Source organism: Panthera pardus, unplaced genomic scaffold (assembly GCF_024362965.1).
Source record: "Panthera pardus isolate Hobbes unplaced genomic scaffold, ASM2436296v1 HiC_scaffold_15, whole genome shotgun sequence".
Classification (NCBI taxonomy): Eukaryota; Metazoa; Chordata; class Mammalia; order Carnivora; family Felidae; genus Panthera; species Panthera pardus.
In genome coordinates, this window is record NW_026526710.1 from 85,170,851 (window position 1) to 85,193,269 (window position 22,419).

The window sequence follows — 22,419 nt, forward strand, 5'->3', positions numbered from 1 at the left end:
GTTGACAATGCTCGTGAAACCCACCGGATCCTTCCTGCTCTGCTGCTAACACGTGGGTGGTGGGAGCAACCCCGTGAGGAATCCAGCGCGACCCCATGGCATTTTGTGCGGGGACCATGGAGGGGACTCTTGTGGGACATGGGACTGTTCTCTCATGTGCCCCAAAGAGATAGCATGCTTTGTTTCTACATACAGAAACAGCCCACACAACCAGTAATCTAATAAAAAAAAGTTTTTGTGTGTGTTTTTAAAAAATTGGTCTATCCATGATCACCCCCTATAAGTCAAGGACCCACTTGTGTTTTCCTTCTAGAGTGGTTCTCAGATAATGGGAAAATAAATGCGTTTATGTGGGGGGTATTTAACATAATCCCCACATTTTTAAAAATCTTACCTTTCTTCACCGTCTTGCAATTTCAGCAGAAGGACCTTGACTGCTTCACAATTTGCCATTAGATGGAAAGTGAAAGGGGGAGTTTTACAGAGATTTGGGGACACCTTCAGAGAAGGGCAAATCATGACGGATCCAGTGGACCTTATCGTGGGCAGGACGCAGAGGGGGCAGGCTGCCTGAAACACACCACAGGGACTGAGAGGGAGGGAGCTCATTTGGAGGAGGATGGGCTGCACTCCTGCTCCCACAGGGCCTGCTGACTCCGCCCCGGTCACTTCCGGTCCGGCACGTGGCTCTGCCCAGGGGTCACCTGCGTGGACTCTGACATCAAGTGATTGGAGCTTTATGAGTTACCATGTGTGCGACAGCAGCAGGTTTCCAAACATCTCCGAGCCCCCGTTTCCTCACCTGTAAAATGAAGGGAATGTTAGTACCTGCCTCCCCGAGCGGAGTTGTGTGCGGTGAGAGAGAGAGTTTAGCAGAAGCGTAGGCCACCAGTGCCGGCTCTATGGAAGACACTCAATAAATTATTGTTGTTATAACCGTCATCTTCACGACCACCAGGAACCTCTGACCTCACCTGCATCCAGACTCTCCCCTTCTGCTCTCCCAATGCGCCACCGTGGAGCTTAGCTCACCTAGAGACTCTAGATGAACTTCATTCCATCACTCTGCTGCTACAGGCTTTACTTAGCTGCCCGTGGTGATGTGATGAAGTCCAAACTCACTAATCTGGACTGACTGACGTTGTGTGGTATGTGAAATGTGCTGCAAGTGCCCGGCTACGGCTCCAGAAGCATCAGTCTGCACTCATTCATTCATTTGCTCCGTGATGCTTCAAACGGGGGGCTGGGAACGTATCCAAAACTGCATCCTACAGAACCCCTGATTCTGTACAGAATTTCTGCTGCAGAGTTAAAGGGGTTACTTATGATGATTTCGCATCTGCACTGCCTGCCCAGCCCACCCTCACCCAGCTCTGTGCCCCCTCCTGCCCCCCATCCACTGTGTCCCTCGGGCTTTCTCCTCCCAGATCCTGTGGGGAGGCAGGTGGGGGGTGGGAAGGTGATGCTGGTGGTGACCCCAAGGCCCATTCCTGTGCGGCTCCTTCAGGCACGGGCCGGGAGCCCGTGTTCTGCCCTCATCCCTCCGAACTTCACCAGAGTAATGGCTCCGCCATTTCCAAGACCTTGGGCGCTGCACCACCACCACCCTGCTTGTCTGCTGGTCCCCACATCTCGTCAAGTTGCCTCCTAGCTGAACCGTGTCCATGCAACCTCTCTCGGGTGTGCCCTCCGTTTCCCACCTCACCATCCCACCCCCCAAGAGCCCCTCTTGTACATCTGCTTCTTTCAGAGAAACTTGCCCCGGCTTTTTCCTTTGATACAGTTGTCGGCGTTGACCAGGGCTCTGCTCAAAGTGCGACTTCTCGGTGAGATATTCCCCGCACACAGGGCTCCCATGTGTCTCTCAACTCATGGACATTCCCTTTCTGTGGTTCTCACCCACAATCAGTCAAATATAGCTCCACACCGTCTAGCATGACCTAGCACTGTCGCATCGCTATTGGACGGTGAGTTTTCATGGGTTAACTTTGCAACAAGGCAGTGAGCTCCTGGGGAGCAGCATCTGTGTCTTCTCCTTGTTCTCTTGTCCACCGACCTGCAAGTCTTAAGCAGCACCTGTTGTCCCACACCGTGCTGGCCACTGGGACACAGCTTCTGACAAGATGACGCATGCAACTTCTGCCCTGTAAGTCGTCTGTTCAGGTGGGGAGTCAGGCACTGGATTGTCCATTATAAGGCAGTAGGTGACCATTTTGATAGCCATGAAAGCAAATAAGAGGGCATTCTAACCAAGTCTTAAGGAAGTCATGCAGAAGAGACCTGAGGGGTAGGGACAAGTCAGCAGGCGCAGGGGAGGAGATGGGGCCTTCCAGGCAGACGTATGGGCAAAGGCCAAGGGGGAGTGAGAAGGACAAGGGAGTTTCTGAGGAACTGAGAACGTACGTACATGACAGAGGGCTGCAGGCAAGTCATAGGGAGCATATTTGCATCAGGACACAGGCCTGGCTGCACTGTAGAAAATGAACTGTCAGGACAAAGGGCAGAGAAGCCCCCATGGAGCTTTCTGAAGTAGCAGTGAGATGGTGATGGTGGTCTGGCGTCAGGTCATGGTCATGACATTGCAGGGGGGTGGATGGACCCAAGAGCCATTTCCAAAGGAGAAGAAAGAGGTCCAACTCTCTGGATGACTGACGCCAGAGGTGAGGGAGAGGGCACCTCGGAAGTGATTCCAAGGTTTGCGGCTTGGACAACTGGGTGGAAATGCCAGGCGATGAGCTATGGAGCCCTGGAGAAGAAGCTTTCAGGAATGAAATGGTTAGTTCAGTGTTTGGACGTGTGGAATTTGTGGTACCTGTGAGACTTCCAAACGCAGGTGACCAGCAGGCAAATGGATAAATGCAACGCATGTGACGCCCGGTGGAGAGTCTGAAGTAGAATTTATCAGCATAGATTAAATGATGTAGAAAATGTCACTGTATTAACAGCTGTCCCCACGAGCTTCCAAGAAAGGCACTGGGTTTATTTAGAAAGAATTCCTTGAGAGGCCCCCATGGGTTCCACACTGAAAGCTGGAGGAACCTGGCCATGGACGGGCCTGTCCCCAAAGTGGAGAAGGCAGCGTGCTTCATATCCTGGCCCTTCCCATGGCAGATGACCCTTCCCAGGTTAGCGACGTCTCAATACTTAGTTCTACTGGAATTTGGAGAAAACAGTCATCAAGGGGCAGTGTTTCACACCCACACTGTTTGCTGCTGTACCAGGGGATGGTAGCCAGATAGAAGCATGAGGGAGGAAGGCAGGACTTTGCAGAAATCTTTGGGTACACTCTGGACCCCAGGTTCTATAAAACTGGACCCCAAGCAGCCCCAGCCCATACTCATTATTGAGTCCCAGCTGTGGGCTGAGAGGAGAAAGGAGTGAGGAACACAGGTTCGCTGCCCTCACAGAGCTTGCTTTCTAATGGAAAGGTGTATCTATTGCTGTGTAACTAGTTACCAAAGTCTTAGCCGCTCAAAGAAAAACCCGTTTATTGTCTAAATGTCTGTGGGTCAGGAGCCTGGGCTCCTGTTAGCTGTGCTGTCTGCTCAGTGTCTCACAGGCTGAAATCCAAGTGTTGGCTGGGGCTCAGGGTCATCTTCCTCTTCCGGGATCATCCCGCTTGCTGGGAGAATTCAGCAATACGGGCTCCTTAGGTCCTTGACACATGCTTTCCCACAACATGGCAGCCCACTTCTCCAAAGCCTGCAGGGAAATCTCTGTCCAGTCCACTAGGGCAGGCGCAGCTCCCACCACTGCCCTATAGCATCACCAATCAAGGAGTGACCATCCCCTGCATTTAGAGGTTCCTCTCACCCAGAGAGAGGGTCACACGGGTATCTGTCCAGAAGGGCTGGAATCTTGGGGACCAGCTTAGGAATGTGCCTGCCACAGGAGGATTAAAAACGACAAAGGAACAGCAACAGATATGTAATACCTCACGTGGCGTAAGAAGCCATGCAGCAAATAAAGGAGGGTAAAGGGACGAGAGCCTGGAGGAGGTGGCATCCTGACAGACACCTGAAGGAAGAGGGGAAGTGAGTTTTTATGTGGACGGCAGAGGAGAACCTTCCAGGAAGAAGAAACCCAAAGCTTGAGCTTCCTTAGGGATTGCAATGGAAGCTGAGGGCATCATCCCTTAGCGAGCATGCGGGGATTGAGAAGCTCGGAAGGGCTCCCAGGTCAGAGAAGTTTCCAGACTGAAGGGATGGAGAGGAAGGAGACCACCAGGCAGATGAGTGGAGGGCAAGTGTGCTGTGATGCTTGGAAGCTAAGGAAAGAACGTGTGTGGAGAAGGGGGTGCCAACTGCATTCACTGAAGAGCAGACATGCAGCAGAGACCCGGATCGCTCAAGTCATTGGTTCTTGAACGTCCGTGGAGTGGCAGGATGGCTGAAGAGTACTAAGACTGGCTGGTACGGCCGATCCTCGTTATTCAGGGACTCGGTATTTGCAGATGTTTTCCACATTTTTGTGGGTTTTTTTGTGTGTTGGTAACTTTGCTGTTTAAAATGCCCCCCTCCAAAAAATGGTGCCCAAACAGTGCTTAGGGGCTGTCTAGTGTTCCTAAGGACGCCTGTGTCGTGCTGTGTGTTAGGTGAGCGCTGTTCAGGCATGAGTTATAGGGCTGTTGGCCACGAGTCCCACGTTAATGAATCAACGATATATAATACATACTCAACAAGGTGTCTTTAAACAGAGGCACACATCAAACAAGGCTGTCTATGAATTGGTTGATGAAATGCTGTGACTGAAGAGTTTCAGGAACCTGACCCTGGATTTCCTCTGGAAGCGAGGCTCCAGGTTTCGCTAACTCAGTTTCCAAGGTGACCGTAGAAAACTGTATCTAGACTTCATAGAACCGCCATGAGTAATGAGTATCAGCTCTATTTTGCCGTGTTCTCTGTACTGTTTAATAGATTCCTCATGCTGGTGTTTAAGGACGTTTTCACCACGTCGCGGAAGCATGGTGGAGCACTGACATCTACACATGTTCCGTGTAGGCTACGTTCCAGGCCAGGAAATGCAGAACGGGATGCAAAGGAGACGGAGGAGCTGGGTCGCAGGTGCTGGGCCAGGTGACCGGGTTTCAGATCCCCACTCTACCGCTTACCCGGCTTGGTCTCTGGCAAGGGAGCTAATCTTTCTGCGACTCAGTTTGCTTGTCCGTAGGATGGGGAGGGTGGTAGCCTTTACTTCTCGGCCTGGGGCAAGGATTAGGGGAGAGGAGGGTCGTGCACACTTCGTCCTGTGCCCGCGAATAATAAGGATTAAAAACAACTTTTGCGATTTAGACCAGGCTCTCAGAAGAAGGGAGCGATGGGGTCAGAAGAAAAGGGAAAGACGGTCCCTGGGTGTCTGTTACGGAATATCCGGGTTAGCCGTGCAGGAAGGAGATGGAGACTCAGAGAAGATGCTCTGTGCAAGACGAAGATCACATCATTAGCTTGGGCCGCACCCTCACTGTATCTCTTGGGAACCAGGAAACCGCCAGGCAGGTAGGGATGGAGGGACGCTTGGAACTTATTTTCAGAACAGCCATTAAAAATGAAAATACGGCCCCTAGCTTCACTTTCCTATCAGAAAGTTTTTTTCTTTAAGTTTTTTATTTTTATTTTTTTTATTTTATTTCGAGAGAGACAGAGAGAGCAAGCAGAGGAGGGGCAGAGAGAGGGGTGGGGAAACAGAGGATCTGAAGCAGGCTCCATGCTGACAGCAGAAAGCCCGACGCGGGGCTCAAACTCACAAACCATGAGATCATGGCCTGAGCCGGAGTCGGACGCTTAACTGACTGAGTCACCCGGGGCGCCCCAAGAAAGCATTTAATAAAGGAACCTGATTTCCTTGCTTTCCAAGCCTTAAATATTGTCTTTCCTACCTGGAAACATTATCTTACCTGGGAACTAGAAACTGTCAACTTCATATTGATCTATTGCCAATGAAGAAAATGAAGGGCATCATTCCTTTCCATATTGACCAGCAACTCTCTTCAAATAAAACAATTTGTTCTGCAATTGACTATGTGCTCAGCATATAATCAGGTTTTTCCCTTTTAAAGAATAACTGTAATGGGATCAGAGATTGACAAAAACTTTTGTTTTACTGGGTCCCTTCCTGGTGAAAATGTAATTTAATGGGAGCTACACAAATCTTTAGTAGAGATGTGTAGCCAATATTACTACAGGATTTTTTTTATTTTTTAATGATTTTTTTTCAGACTCTCTGGGATCCTCGGTTGATCTAATTTCAGAAAACTCCTGAGCCATAGTTTAAGTCCCGTACGGGAATGGCAAAGCCTTTAGAATCTACAAAGGCTGAACCAGTTGTTATAAACCCCCTGGATTTCCATCACACTTGTTCCATTTGCCAAAGTGGCTCTGCCAGTTTTTAAAACGTCGGTACTGTAGTCCCAGTACTTATCAACTTCAGCATGCTTAAGAATCATCTGGAGAGTTTGTTAAAACAAAGCTTCCTGAGCCTCATGAGCAGAAATCCTGATTTAGGAGGCGTGGGTGGGACCTGAGAACATGCATTTCTGACAAATCCGTGGACGCTGCCCATCCAGGCCACACTTAGAGCTGCGGTGTGGCCAGGCAAGTGGTCTCAGAAGGATCAGCTCACCTCTGCCTTCTTTGCCATCACATCGGCCCGGCCCCCTCGTGCCAGGCTCATGTGGGAGCCCATTTAATACCTGTGGAGAGACTGAAAAAGGACTAGTCTGAATCAGCAAACTTGTGATGAAATCAGCCGAGAAGCCTAGACCAGAAGGACTAGCTGCTATTCTGCTTGTTTCCCTTCACCTGTCTGTCCTCTGCTTTAATGCGTGTGCATGTGTGCGCACGTGTGGACACGTGTGCACATGTGGGCAAAGGCTGGAGGCAGGAAGGCAGAAATCAGATGTTGGCAACCCGCGCACGTCCCTGAATCACTGATGTTGCTGCTTTCCCCTTCTATGTTTCAATTCATTTGGAGGCACTTACCCAGCAAACACAGTTAAAAGATTTCAAATCTCAGAGCCTGGCGTGTGAGTTCGTAATTTGCCGTAATCAGCACCTTGCTAAGAATAGCGTTTGCAGGCTTCATGCATGTAGTTGGGAGATAATTTGCATCTTTCGTGTTTGCTGACTTGGGTCCGTCCGGAAGGACTACCGTAGGGTGTAGCTCAGGCAGGGAGGGGGACCACGATGTGATGCGTACAACACAGCATGGTCGATTGGCATAAAGCCAGGAAATTTACTTGCCACTGGGAAGAAGCTGGTCTCTTTTCAAGACGGCTTTGGGTGGAACGTCTTTTCTAAGAGTCTCATCTGGTTAGAAAGTGAGACTACAGAGAAATCTATTTCCCTTAAGCACCGTGTATATTGTGAACATCACGTGGCAGAGAATCTTGCCAGACGAATTGGGAAGGAGATTTTATGGGGAAAAGGGCCAATGGTAGAGACAACCTAGTGGGTGTTCTTGTCCTTTGTATTCTTTGACAATGTTAGACATGGCTAGGTCGTGGCTATGTATGTCCATCCTTGTCTGCATTGCCGTGGAATCCCTTTTTGGTGTTTCTTGTGGGTATCCGGGCTGCTTACTGGATGTGCCCCGTATTATCAAATATAAATCCAGTCCAAGTGCCGTCAAGGACAAAAGCAGTTTAATGGACATAGTTTAAGAGGCTCCTCGGGAGCCCAGACATTAACACCACCGTTAAGAACACACAAACCTTGGGGTGCCTGGGTGGCTCAGTCGGTTAAGCGTCCGACTTCAACTCAGGTCATGATCTTGCACTCTGTGAGTTCGAGCCCTGCGTCAGGCCCTGTGCTGACAGCTCGGAGCTTGGAGCCTGCTTTGGATTCTGTGTCTCCCTCTCTCTCTGCCCCTCCCCCACTCATGCTCTGTCTCTCTCACTCTCAAAAATGAATAAGTGTTAAAAAAATTTTTGAAAAAGAACACACGGACCTTATCTACAGAAAGGCACTTGGTCAAAGACAGCCATTCTGCATTTTGCAAATAGAAGCTTGGGGAACAGAAAGGGCCAGTGAGCTGTCTGGGTTGCTTAAGTGATGCGTAGGCCAAGTTCAATCTTGCTTGAAGAGTTGGATGCGAGTGGCCTCTCCCTCCCTCTACCCTTTCATATCCTGGTAGACTGTGGGCTAGAGGGTCTTGGAGTCAGTGAGTACTCCATAATGACAAAAATCCTAGCTTGGAGTGGGAAAGGCTTGGAGGTGAATCTCTGTTCCTCTGTTTACTGCTGGACAGTTTCCTCAGCAACAAGCTGAAACTTTGCATTGTAAAGAACACTAACTCAGTTTAAATGGCATCAATTACTCTAAGGGTTCTGAGCTTCTTCATGAAACCAAAATATAGGATGCTATCAAATCTGTAAAGCAAATGGGAGTGGGGCCTGGGATGCGGATGGCCCAGGCTTTCACTGCTGGGGAGTCTGCCTTTGTCCTCGGCATCCCTTACCTTTACAGGTGAGCCTTCCGCCCTGCCATGGTCCACCTAACAGAATATGTGACGGCTCACTGCTCCCCACCTTTCCATATCTCAGCCCAGACACGCAAAGAGAGACTGATTTGACTTTTTCAGGCTCCAATTGAACACATTTCCGCCAAGGGCTCCTTGGTCAGCTGCCCCCTTGCACCGATCAGCTGTAGCTGGTGTCCGGCCATGTTGTCCTGTGGTTACTCTCACTGCAGCCACACAGGTGGGGGGCACTCAGGCAGTCCTTGACCGCAGGGCTGTGAGCAAACCATGCCATGGGCGCCATGTTGCCAGTACTCAATGATATTGTAAGTACAATGTTTTAAAACACTGCAATGAACAGTGTCCTTTATTAAAAGCCCTAGGTACTAGGAGGGGAAAGGAGAAATTATCAGCAGCCCAAAACAGAGCCAAATCTATGGTTTTAAAACTTGCAGACAGATCCCTTTGATCTTAAACTTTATCTTCCCTGTATCCTTAGTCTTTAACATTATGATTTTGACCTATCTCACTCAGAGAGAAATTACAAAGAGGTAGATGTCAGGTTAGCTGAAAATTGAAGATTTTTCCAAGATTACCCAATCCCGTTGTTAATAAATTTGCTGTCTGTGTCCATATGTAACAGTTTGTGGCTGAAATGTTCACTGAGTAGACACAAGCCAGGGCAGGCTTGGTAGATTCGACTCCATTTCTCCTCCTCATCCTTCCTATCTTCTTGCCTCCTCCCCATCTCCCTCTCCTGCCTAGGAGTGGACCAGCCTGTAAGAAGAGGGCTCATTGTATAAGGTAGTCCAAGGACATCTAACCAGGAATAATGGGATGGAATTCAGCAAGGGACAATTTATGCTGAATTATAAGAGAAATTTCCTAACAGCGAGATCTATTAGACTGGAGAATAGGCTCCCAAGGGAAGTAAACGCCATTGCTGGAGTCATTTAAGCTCTGGCTCAGGTCCATAAGTACAAATAAATTTGGTTGTCTCATTTTATTCTCCATTTGTGTGGAATCTGCATCACCACTGAAAAGTTAGGTAGAAAAGTCATCAAATAATTGGCTTGAGGGAACTCTGGCAAACTGGAAAACGATTTATCCCTCATTTTTCTGAGGATGTATATGTATGTGTATATTATATAATTGATACCCCTCGCAAAGTCTGATCAACTAATTTTAGGTTATTTCAGCAGGTGTCTCTGATGTCTTCAATATGTGGGCCACATGACTCATTTTCCCTGACGGCACTTCTTCCGGTGATGTCCTAAGGTCAATGACAAGAGTTAAACGAGGCGAGAAAGAACCAAGTGTCCGCAGGGGCACCCAGTTGCTGGCTTGTGAAGTCCCACTAAAAGCACTACCACTCTGAAAGACACGGTCCCAGCATCGTGCTTGTCTCTCTCCGAAGGCCAACCTCTACCTCCATCTCTTGGAAATGGGTATGCGTGATGGATCCAGAATTTGGCTTCAGAAAATGCAGCCAATAATTATCACTCAGGTTATGATTTTTTTTTACGAAGTGACACACATAATGCTAATGTGTTAAGCATTTTAACACGATGGGAAATATTTTCAGAGCTTTTGTGCATTAGCAAAGTTCCTAGATAATTTAAGGCAGTCGCGTTTACCAGTTGGCCAGTTATATCTATCGGGTATCTGAAATGGAAAAGAGCTTATCAGTATGGAGAGATGGCAATGGGTCCTTCTCATTCACCAACTGAAGCCAGGGAGCAAGTATTTTTAAACATGTAACAACCTTTCGCCAGGAAGGTAAAATGTGCTCATGTAACCACATATTTGAATATCGGAAAACTCCTTCTGTAGAACTTTTATTCATTTGTTTCTTAGCGTTCATGGACGTATCAGAAACACAGGAAGACAGAGGAAAAAAAACCCATCTTTTTCATTCATCAACACTTTGCTAAGTGGTTTCTTGATTAGGATACCAGTTTGTAAACATGGGCAGAAGTACAAGATAATAGTGAGATAAGCAAGACAAATATTTCTCCCATGTAGGGTTCTATGTTGACGTGGCTGCTCTAACTACGGGATTATCAGGAGCAGGCTCCACCTTGTTGCTCTAGGTCCCCAGAGTGGCCAGCATGGTCCGCCTTTCATGATGCTGGCCCACATGGCCCGCCCCTTCTAGCTACCATTTGTGTGTTTCAGAGCTGGAAGGGAAAATAGCCAGATGGCCACATACTACTCCTGCCGTATTCCTTTGGTCAGAGCGACCGCGTATGGCCACACTTAGCTGAAAGGTAGGCTGGTAGGCAGCATCATGTTCATTCTGGGTAACCACGTGCCTAACTAAGAATTCAGTTCCTATAAACTAAAGGGACACTCACCAGTCTTCCTTAGAGTCGTGGAGGCATCATTTTTTAAAACGTTTATTTATTTATTTATTTTTGAGAGAGTGGGGGGGTGGACAGAGAGAGAATCCCAGGCAGGCTCCATGCTGTCAGTGCAGAGCCCGACGCAGGGCTCGATCCCACGAACCATGAGGCCATGACCTGAGCCGACATCAAGAGCTGGACGCTCACCCGCCTGAACCAACCAGGTGCCCCCAGATGCCTGTTTTGTTTTGTTTTTTAATGTTCTCTGGAATCATCACTCACTATGGTGGCTAAAACCATACTTTGTAATATTTCTAACATAACTTAATGGGGAGTGGGTATTAAATCATCAATCGCCCCTTTTTATAACCACACGTAAAGTAGTTTTATCCCAGAAAACCAGAATTCTTCACGGCCATGAATTGCCAGACCAATTCTCTCAGTGTTTTGTAATAGTATTTTCAGGTAAAAATGTGTTATCCGGTGTCTTGGCCATTTGGATACAGCTTTCCTTTCTGTGTTTTACAACTTCTGTTTCAGGAGTGAGTGAGAGCTGGGATTTAACCAAGGAAGTACAAATATAATAAGAAGTACAAATCTGGCTTTCTAATAGTAGGTCTGCAGCTGCCGGAACTGTAAATACATCTGTTTTCGAGCTGTTTGGAACAACAAAGTATCCATTATGATGATTTGACATAAATTCTAGCATCTCCTTCTGGGGCTGGTGGATCATTTACAAAAACTCAGGTATCCGAGGTTATAAATTTGCTAGGCTTCGGCTAAATGAAACGTCATTTAAAAATATAGTTTCCTACTTTTTTTGTTATTTAAACAAGTATGTTGAAGTTAACGATATCTTAATTATAGGGAGGAATGGTAGGTGTATTGGTGACATGGGTTATTGATGGGCTCGCTGCAAAATACCCAGCATTATTTCCCAATAATCACATAGTAACCGCCTGCTAATTCCATTAGGCACAATGGTAACTGTGGAGTAGTTTGCACATAGCACAACATGGCAAATTGCTCGAGTCACTGCTCTAAAGTTTCCTCACAAAAGGAAGGCATTCTCTAAGCTTCTAAGTGACAGAAAAGCGAGCACGAGGAACGGGCAAACTACACTCAAGCCAGAAATGACCTCATAAAAGTGCTTAGGTGGCTCTAATCAGCAATTTTTTTTTTTAATTTTAGTAAAATACAGATTAGTAGTGCTGTATAGAAAAGACTGGCTTCCTGCAGACTGTACTTAAGTAATTATTATTATCCCCAAGGGTGCCAGCACCATGTTGGGGTAGAAAGCCCTCAAGTACAGACTCGACTGGAGTCAGACCCCAGCTCCCACTTAGCAGCTCCCTGAGTGAACCCCTCTGAGCGTGTGAAATGGGGGTAATAATACCTACAGTGCCATTAAGTTTCAACGGATGACGAATGTGAAGTATCCATCACATGGCAATTATTTCTATTACATGTATATGTACCCTACACCTTATTGACAATTTGTTAATGTTAAACAGCAATATCTTTAATGCCTAATGCCAAGGGGTTGTCCATGGGAGTCGCATAAAAAGTATTATAATTTTGCCCAACCAGATGTTCAGCAGGAACAAATTCTTCCCACCAAAAGAGGTCGAAAATATTGCTTCCATGACCACAATACATGGGTTCTGAGGGGGAAACAACAGAGAGGATAAGCAGAACCAAATGCTAAGAGGGAGAGTCTCAGGGCTGGCCGAATGGTGGGCAGGGAAGAAGAGGTCCGTAGAGGCTTATTTACTGGGAATTGTAAGTGTGTGCAGATTCAGAGTCCGCAGCAATTGGTCAACAGTGAGAAGGAAGCAGCAATCCCAGGCTGGAACTGGAACGAGGGGGCATTAAGGTGTCAGAGGAAGTGAGGGCCGTAAAGGCTTCTGTTTGGGATGGGAAAGGTTATCACGATCTTGGCCTCGCTGGCTTAGGGTTCTCACTGCTACTACATGGCTCATGTAGTAGCCATGGTTCATTGGCTATATAATTATGATGAAGTCCTAGGTGTAAAAAATATACATGGTTCTAATTCCACCAAGGGGGTTCAATTATTCTCAATAAATCCTGCTCCATAAATCTGAATGTCTGTATTTCCCCCTAAATTCATTTGTTGAAATTCTAACCCCCAAGGATGGTATTCGCAGGTGGGGCCTTTGGGAGGTGATTGGGTCATGAGGCTGGAGCCCTCATGAGTGGGATTGGTGTCCTTGTAAGAGATGTCCGGAGAGCTCTCTCACCCCTTCCATCATGTGAAGATACAGCGAGAAGTCTGTGACCCAGAAAAGGGATGTTTCCATTGGCATGTGCTGTGCGGAATGAGAGGCACCATGCCAGCAACCATGGGTCCCAAAAGGCGGAGGACAAGAGTTCTCCCCTCTCGCCGCTTAGGGTTGGTGGCATAAGCATAAAGTGCTAAAATACTAGGAGGGATTTGTCACCATTTCCTCCTCCCCAAATGCTCCTCGTACTATATTATCCCGGCCAATGGCACTGTCTTCCTTATCATGGTCCCAGCAGGATTGGGGGCATCCCCATTGAACTGGCTCAGCTCCCATTGCCTTGTAACCAAGGAAATCTCAAGTCTGGTTGTTTTTGCCTTCTTAAAATATCCTGCATCTGTTTCTTTTTGTTCCCATTGCCACGTCCTTAGTTTGGGAAGAAGCCACCATTACATATCTCGGTGACTCTCAACAGCAGGCAACTGGCCTTCATGCCTCCTGTTTTAGCCAACTCCAACAACTTATCCAATGTCACCTTTATAAGAGGTAAGCCATAGCATGATTTTCGCCAGTTAACACCCTTCAGTGAGGTTTAGGAGCCCTGGATCATCTGACCTCTAGACTTGCCAGTTAAGTCTTCACTGTCCAGACTCCAGCCAAGTAGACCTGCCATTCATGGAAAGTATATCTGTCTATCTGTCTCTCTCTTTCCTCTAAGGTACATTCAGTTACCTCCTGGATAATTCCAACATTATTTTTTTCCTCTCATCTTACAAGTTGCTTCTTCTGGAGCTGTGTTTGACTCCTGCAATATCAGGTTAGGACTGTCCCATACAATCCCTTTGCATTTTTTATTTAGCCTAATCATTCTGCCTACTCACTCTCCAGCAATTATCCCATTATGCAGGTGCTCTCACTGGCGAGATTTGCTCATAGAATCAAGTGCTGTGGCCATCTACAATATCTCCCATCACCTGGCACCGGGCATGGCTAATAACCAAAGGTGGTTGAATGAATGGATGAATGAGTGGATAGGAAATGAAGAAGCATTGGCAGTGCCCTATGAGCAATGGGGATGAAATGCTAACTCAGCATAAGGATGACTATTTCTTTTATTTATTTATTTTTCTTTTTTTATTTGGGGGGGAGGGAACGAGTGAAGGAGAGGGGCCAAGGGGGAGAGAGAGAGAGAAAATCTTAAGCAGGTTCCGTTCTTAGCACGGAGCCTGACATGGGGCTCGATCCCACGACCCTGGGACCGTGACCTGAGACGAAATCAAGAATTGGATGAGCAACCAACTGAGTCACCCAGGTGTCCCAGGATGACTATGTCATGTTTGGGGTGTGGGAGGGGTGGACATGCTGTGCCTTGTGGGTAGTAGGAGGGGCCAACTCAGAGGTTTCAGTGAGACGGGAAGGGTGCGTTGGGCAGTCAGTCAAAAGCGTAGAGATAGATATTAGCAAGTGGTCTAGACTTGTGACATCAGCGTTTATCACTGGAGGGGACATTTGATACAAGGAGTAAGCGCAGTTTTCACAAGCAGAGGAGAAGAGGGCAGCACGTAGTTGTTGTGACATACCTAAAGTCACCAAGGGGGAGGGGAAGGGGTGTGGAAGAGAAGATCAAGAAATGGTAGTAAAAAGTGAGAGATGGGTGCATGTTCTTGAAGCCAAGGGAAGAGTAGTGGTCAAGAATTCAGAACATTCTATCAGTAGAGTGATCAGAAAACACAGGGAGAAGTACAGGAGGGGTGAGAGAGAGAGAGCAAGCAAGGGAGGGGGGATAAAAATATCCATCTCTGAGATGGAGGGAAGGCAAATCCTACCTGTGAATAGGACACTTTTTCTTTCTGCGAAGTAGGAAGTAGAATTATTTGACAAAGTTCGAGGCTGAGAGGAGTGTATGAGGTTCTGAGAAGTTACGAGAAGGGTTGAGGGGCAGGGCGTGAGTTGAATCTCCTGTTGATGATGGGCAGTGGACCCCCTGGAGGCGGACGGCATCAGCTCTGGCAGAACCGACTTCACAGCTTGCCGACAGGCCACCAGGCCAGTGGGCCTGAGGGGACAGCCAGGAGGTGGTCAACCTGAGCTACGACGGGTCCAGGAGGCCAGGCCCACACCCCAGAGGTGTTTGCTCAGGGAGACACCCTCTACCTGACAACGTACCCATGTGTTAGTGGGTGAGGGCAAAACAGTGCCAGGAAAAGGTATCACTTAATGTTCGAATCAGAATAATGATGTATCCTTCTACTTTGAGCATTTTTTATTAACGTGGCTTGGCTCATTTCCACAACTGTTTGCCTTTGTGGAGAAAGTGTCATTTCCTGTTGTAATTCCCCCTGTTACTAGTTTGTATTCACCTGCCTCGCCGTGCCATCGATATGTGTTGATAATGTGCATTTTACAAGTCTTTCGACAATGTATGTTGGTTCTCGCGGTCTCCAAGGTATTATACTTAAATGTGATATGTTAACCATGCGCCTCACTTTTATTCCTATGGAAAACACGTTCAATATACATTTCCTTGCAATTTAATGTTCTCGACGCATGTTTGTGACCCAGCGTGCTTCTTTATGTTGACATATTGTTCATCGAGTTTCATTAGTCAGATGATATGTCACATCACATATGGAACATGAGGAAAAGTGACATTAATGACAATCTGGTGACATTCAGTACTCTGCAACACATCAGGTTAAAAATAAAGCAGGAAAAAAGAGTCTTTCTTATTTTCAGTCAGGTCTTCCTTTTTTCTTGTCTTTCTTTCTTTTCTTTTTTCTTTTCTTTGTTTTTACTCCTGAAGGAGCTGCTATGTGTTTCGATGAGGCGGTGATGATTACTGGTGAGGTTTTGCGGGGGTATAGTGGCAAGCCCCCCCTGCATTTGTGGGGGTGTCAGCAAAGGGGGTTTTCTGCTGGGGTGCCCCTGCTTCTCAGGGCTCGAGCTTTCCAAACTGCTCGGTGACGACACTTCATCCTGTGTGTATGTCAGCTTGTCTGGCACTCAGCTTAACGGGGGCGCTGGTGTAGCTAGAGGTAGGGGTGCCCCAGACCGGAGCGAGTCAGTGCCACGGAGCGAGAGAGGGGAAGATGAGTGCAAGTTCATGAGGAAGTGCAAGCTTTCTTGAATCCGAGGGCTGCTGTCTCTGGTGTCAAGGGAAGACTTCTGATGGGGGCCACCCAGTCACAGAGGCAAAGTAGGGGAAGTCACAGGGGACTGGTACCTCTTCCCGGAGAAGACGTTCAGTTCAGACACAGAGACCCCAGACTCACCCACGTTCTCTCCCAGGGGCCCCAAGAGGAGGCATTGCCCCTGAATATATATATATATATATATATATATATATATATATATATATGACATCTGGCTAACTGGAGATCGGAAAGTGAGGGAAAAGAATGGAACGTTGGGTTCTGAATGTAAGTCAACCCCTTAATTTTCAGGTTGTGTTTTAAAAAAATGCAGAAACAAATGGAGCTCTTCATTTAAAACCTAAGTATCCTGTAATTTTCTACTTTTTAAATCCACAGACCTCATTCTGATACTCTGTTTATACGCATCCCAACGTGGTTTGGGTCGCCTTTATACAACCGGCTGTTTGGATTTCTGAATGCTGGCTTTCAAGAAGCGGGTTCTTCGTTCTGCTGACTGCCCCTGCCCCCTGCTAAGGAACCGCCAACGATGCTCCCTCCACCCCTCCACTCCTTCTCAAGGCCTATATCTTCTTTATCAACTTCCCCACCTTCTCGTAGGAGGCCATGCTGTTCAAATGCTGGGATTATTCTTAAGTGGCCATGTGTCCGGGCAGATAGATGCACTTTAGACAGTTTATTGCAGGTGCCAGCCTCTGTTTCCCCCCTTTTCTTAGAGCTTAGCTGTTTGAAATTAAGAGAGACAGGAATCACATAATAACCTGGCGATTTCTAGGCTTTCGTGGAAAGGCAAAGGCTCTGTGGTTGGTCACTCATGCTCTGGTTCCTTCTCCAATCTCTATAGTCACCGGCTGCCGTAATTTGGGTGGAGTTAGCTCGAAACAATGTTTATCTCTTTACGTTTTTGTTTGTTTTGTTTAACATCTGCTTCCTATTTACAGCCTCTTTCACTGCTACCAACACCAGAAGAACAATAAAAATGGTTTTTAGAGGAAACAACACTCAGGCAGGGACAATATACAATTTAATTGATTATGAGCAGAGAAATGATACGCTCAAAACAAAAATTAAGCTAGAAAAAATGATCTTGTCCAATTCTGTGTTTGCCGTCACGTATCTGAATTCACGTATTGCCTCGTCCGAAGTTTTTACGGGTCTTACCCCAGGTGCAATGGTTTTTTAGAGTCTCCATAACAAATTACCACAAACTGCATGGCTTAAAATGTCAGAAAGTTGTTCTCTCACGGTTCAGGAGGCCAGAAGTCTGGAAGAAGTGTCACGAGGGCCAGGCTCCTGGAAGAGACAATCCTTGCTCCTTCCTCCTTTCTGACGCCTGCCGGCGACCCTCGGCATGCCTTGGCTGGTAGCTGTATCTCCTCAAATTCTGCCTTCCTTGTCACATGTCGTTCTTTCCCGGTGCATCCCTGTCTTCTTGTAAGGACATGAGTCAGAAGGCTTCAGGGTCCACCCCACTCCGGTGCGACCTCACCTGAACCAATGACATCTGCAATGACTCTGTTTTCAAATAACGTCGCATTGTGAGTCCTGGGGGGATTAAGGCAGGAACTTAGCTTTTCAGGGGACACAATACCGTCCACCACACCGAGCACAACCACCAGCAACAAACCCAGGAGGGCACGGCTTCCACTTTTTGACGGCACGCTCGCCCTGACTATGCCACAGCTCCCGATGGACACCAGGCTCCACCAGCCTCGAGAGATCTGTTTCCAAAATAACTGGTCATTGAGTTCAGAAGAGTTTATGGAAAACCAACAAGCATACGGTGGACTTGTTTGTAAGTTTACAGAACAGTTAGATAAGACGTGTGGACAATGACTCACTTATCCTCAAAGTTGGGGACGAGTCTTATCCACTCACTGGTCCTTTTTCTCTTCTCTGTGGGCAGGTGCGGTGTCTCCCAGCTGGAGCCTGTCCAGGTCCCCTGCCTCTTGTCCCGTGCTGCACCGGTGATGCTGCCTCACCCCCTCCTGCCTGCCCCTTGCTTCTGGCTGGGACGGGAGGGGCACTAGACTCCAGCTGGGAGTGATGATCCCACCCTAACCACCTCTTCTTCTGCCATCCTGGCTCTTTCCTTTCATCTGGCTATAATGTCATACTTTAGCCAATGCCGAAACCGTCCTGGCTGCAGAACGGGGGACACGTTCTCAGCGCCGAGTCTTCTCCTGTGGGTATTGATCTTGCCTCACCCGGACCACCGGTTCTGTTCGCTGACAGCTAGTTTCGATGTTCCTTCCAAGAAAACAAAGTGAAACACAAGGCAAAGCATAAAACAAAACTACAACCAGAGAAATTTCAATGGGATGGATTCTCCTCTTTACGCCCAGATCTATAGGACACCAGGGGAGACTGGAGTTGTTGTGATTGGGGTCTTTTAGGGGCTTCTTGTCCTCGGTGGTGAGCTCTATCTGCTCTGTTGAGGACCCCGGTTGACAGGCATCGGATACAGAGATGAACTTGACACCGTGGGTCATGGGTGTTTGCTTGCCTAAGATGGGGCCAAAGGGGCAAAGTTGGTGGCTGCCACTGGCCACAAAGGTGCATGAGAACTGGCCAAGGGAGCATCTGTGACCTCAGTAGAGAGAAGCCACAGTGGCCAGCACTGGCCAGAATGAGATCACGGGTTCTAGTCAGTGAGAAGTGAGTAAGGAGAATCTAGGGCAGGCTGACTGCAGATGACCAGACAGGCCAGAGTCGTTGGTAGCTCTGCCCTGGACAGGGAGAGAGAAGACTTCTATTTCTGAGGCTGGCAAGCACCCTGTGGAGCCCCTGCTGTCCCTAGTAAGGAGCAAGGGGAGGCCCGGGCAAAGCAAGGGTGGGAGAAGCAGTATGCTGAGGTACCATATAGGACTTTAGTATCAGACACATAACACATTCTAACGTCAGAGTTCCTTGACATAATAATAAAATAATAATAATAGTAATAATAATAATAATAATAAAAAGAGACTTTCAAGAGGTGGCCCACAGTTCCCTGGGAGTGCCGCCAGGAACGGTGTCCAAGCTCATTGCAGGGTCCTGTAGTGAAAACCATGGTCATTGTCCCTTGGCTTCAAAGATCTTAAGAGTGAAGAGTAGATACACCTTAAAACATTGTCCTCACGCCCGCCAGATGGTGGCCCCTTGTGCTTGGGGCTGCCTCGACCTGGCTCTCTTTCCATTCTGATTGGTAACACCCCTGTCACCGACAAACATCCATGCTAGGCTATGAGGTCTTGGGCTCCTGCCTTGTGAAGGTGCGATCGTGATGTAGGTAAAACTAAGGGAGACTGGACAATGACACTGGGTCCCAAAGATGAGAATCATCCTCTCCAGTCCCCGCCCCCTCCACAACTGGCCCTACTGGACACACGATTGTGTAAAACCGTTGCTATCCATTTAAGGTTGGTCTGGGAACTGAATCCTAATTCATGGGCACCTTTAAAAGCGGAGATAGAATGGGGTGCGAATAACCTTGGCACCTCATAACTAATGCCACCGGGTAGTACAAGTAATCCCTGATTTATGAAAGTCTCAGTTGCCAGAGTGAATCTGTGATTGAATTCTTTAAGACCTAAATTTATTTTCTTATAGAAACAAAAACATACAAGGCCCAAGTTTCCTTAGCTAGCCCAGATATATCCATCTAAGCCACAAACTGATGAGACAGAGTTATTAATACTAAGCAGATCATAAGATCTATATTTATATTATAAACACCTATAATGCAGTTATGCTGTATTTATGCTATATTCTATTATTCTCTGTTTATATTATGGGACAATCCCAACCAGCTGCTCAGATTTCTATGGAAGACTTGTTGCTCAGTGTGAGTGAGAAGGAGAGGCTCTGGCGTCCACCCTCCTCCTCCCCCTGATGTTGTTGACCCTCGGGGCTGAGTTTCCGCTGATCTGCGTATGACACAGCTGCCTGCTAAGTGGAGTAGGGAGGAAGCGCCATAGTCCTTAGGAGACAAGACTGTCCACATGGGCTGGAAGCTCAGAGCAGGCTTCACAGATGACGTTGTGCCTGAAGAGGGCTCAGGTGGTCTCTAAACTGGACCAGTGAGCGGGAGGTGACAGGGAAGTGTTGGGGAAGGGGTGTATATGGGGAGGCACCAGTTCTCTCTGTGATGGAATCTGTCTGCCTTGTTTGTTGCTACCTCCAAGTGTCTGGCACAGAGCTTGGCATCCAGTAAGCACTCAGTACATATTTTCAAATGAAGAAACAGCAAAAACAGCCTTCTTCCCCCTTTTGGTATATTCTTATTTTGAATAACTTGGGATCGTTTTACATGCATCTAGGAAGTCAACTGTAGCCGTCTATCTCCCAGCCATCTTCTCTAGAGCAACCTCTTAGACATTTTGGTATGGGTGAGGACTTCCTCAGGAAGCAAAAGGTAGTGGGTGGCAGGGGGAGGGGAGGGGGGACAGCTGAAAGTAGAAGCTAGAAGTTTGAATCTATTGGATGTTACTCACATTTGAAATGTAAAACCAGTGAAGGGAAATGAAGGAAAAACTAACATAAGAATTTTCACGGAAGTAAGATGGCACACCCCAGTGCCAGAGGTGGTCAGTGAAAGCTACATCCCTGGGACTCACTGCAGCCACAGGAGCGATAGGCCACCCACTAAGCTTCTCCTCATAAGTCTTCTGGAATGGTGATCAACCATCCTTTTGAAGATGTCATGACAGGATGAAGTGAGCTTACTGTGAGCAGAAGTGAAAGAAACAAGGGGTGGACTGTAACTGATATTGCCAGTGCTTCTCTTGGATTCCCTGAGTCCATTTCCTGGGTGCCTCTTCCCAGCAGGGGATGCTCATGCCTTCAATGACCACTATCTATCATGTTTCTTTGGATGACTGTCACAGGGATGCCTGGACCATTTTGTTTGCTTGTTCAGACAGTTGGAAGCACCTAGGAGTTTATGTTCCCTTGACACCGATCTTAGCCAATGATTGAGACGTTCAAGGATATGATAGCCCAGCCCCTTTGCAAGACAACCATTAGGTGTAATTTACACTTCATAATCACCCTAGGGATCAAAATGAAGCTACTTGCTACCTTCACATCCTTGCCTGGCCTTTCCCTATCTTACCCTGCTTACTTCTGTCTCTCATCAGCTTCCCTGGGACCATTTCCTTTGCAAACCGATCATTGTTCATGCATTCTTACCTCAAGTTCTGCTCTGGCAAACCTGATCATAACCGGAATGTAAGATCCTGGGAGGTTGAGATGGTCTCTTTTAATAAGCCTTGGTTTTCTAGTTATTGTGTACAGCACAGGCATAGGTATCATAGACAACATTAGAGTCTTAAAATTATTGAATCATTTTAAAAAGTTATAAATGATTACATATGTATACATGATTTACAAAAAGATGAAATATCTGCTTACTAAAACTGAGATATAATTTTCCCTGTTTTTTTGCAAAATTATGGGGAGCTCTTCTATTTTGAAATCTTCGTTTTATTTTGATATTTCCAGCATGATTCTGACACTACTCATTATGAAGGGTCCATCACATTCTCATTAAGGTGAGGAATGACACAGAAAGAATACCTTATGGCAATAAAATTTATTTTTAAAGTAAAGTTTGATTTTCAAAGATCTCACAGCATACAAATGAATTTCCCTTTCCTCTTGGCTATCATAATATTCACAGAAAATTACAATAAGATGAATCATTCACATCAGTCAGAAATTCATGATTTTAAGATCTCATACAATGCCTCTGATAAGATAATGTATAAGGAAAGAACATAATTGAAGTAGCAGAAAAGACTCCCTTTGATAAAGATGACAAAACCCTCACATCGCAAATATGGAACCCATCATTCACCATATGCCAGTTCTCATCCCAAACATGTTTAAAAGGTATCTTCTTGACTTACTTTGTTTCTATGGTACATGTATGTGATGACACAGAAACTGACCTTCTGAAAACACAATAGTTTTAGAAAACAGTATGTAGCGGTGAGTGCAAATGCATTTGGAAAGGCAGATGTGCTACTTAAGCATAAGAAATGCTAAGCATGGGCCACGTGGAGAAGTAGGTAAATATGGAGAGATATTCATTGACGGAAGATTCAGGAGTGCTGTCATGAAGTTTTCTGACTCCCCAGGGTCTGTGAACACAGTAGATTGGCACTTCCTGGCCCCTCTGTGGCTGGGTGTCGTCACATGATTAGTTCTGGTCAAGGCGGTGTGAACAGAATGCCCTGTGGC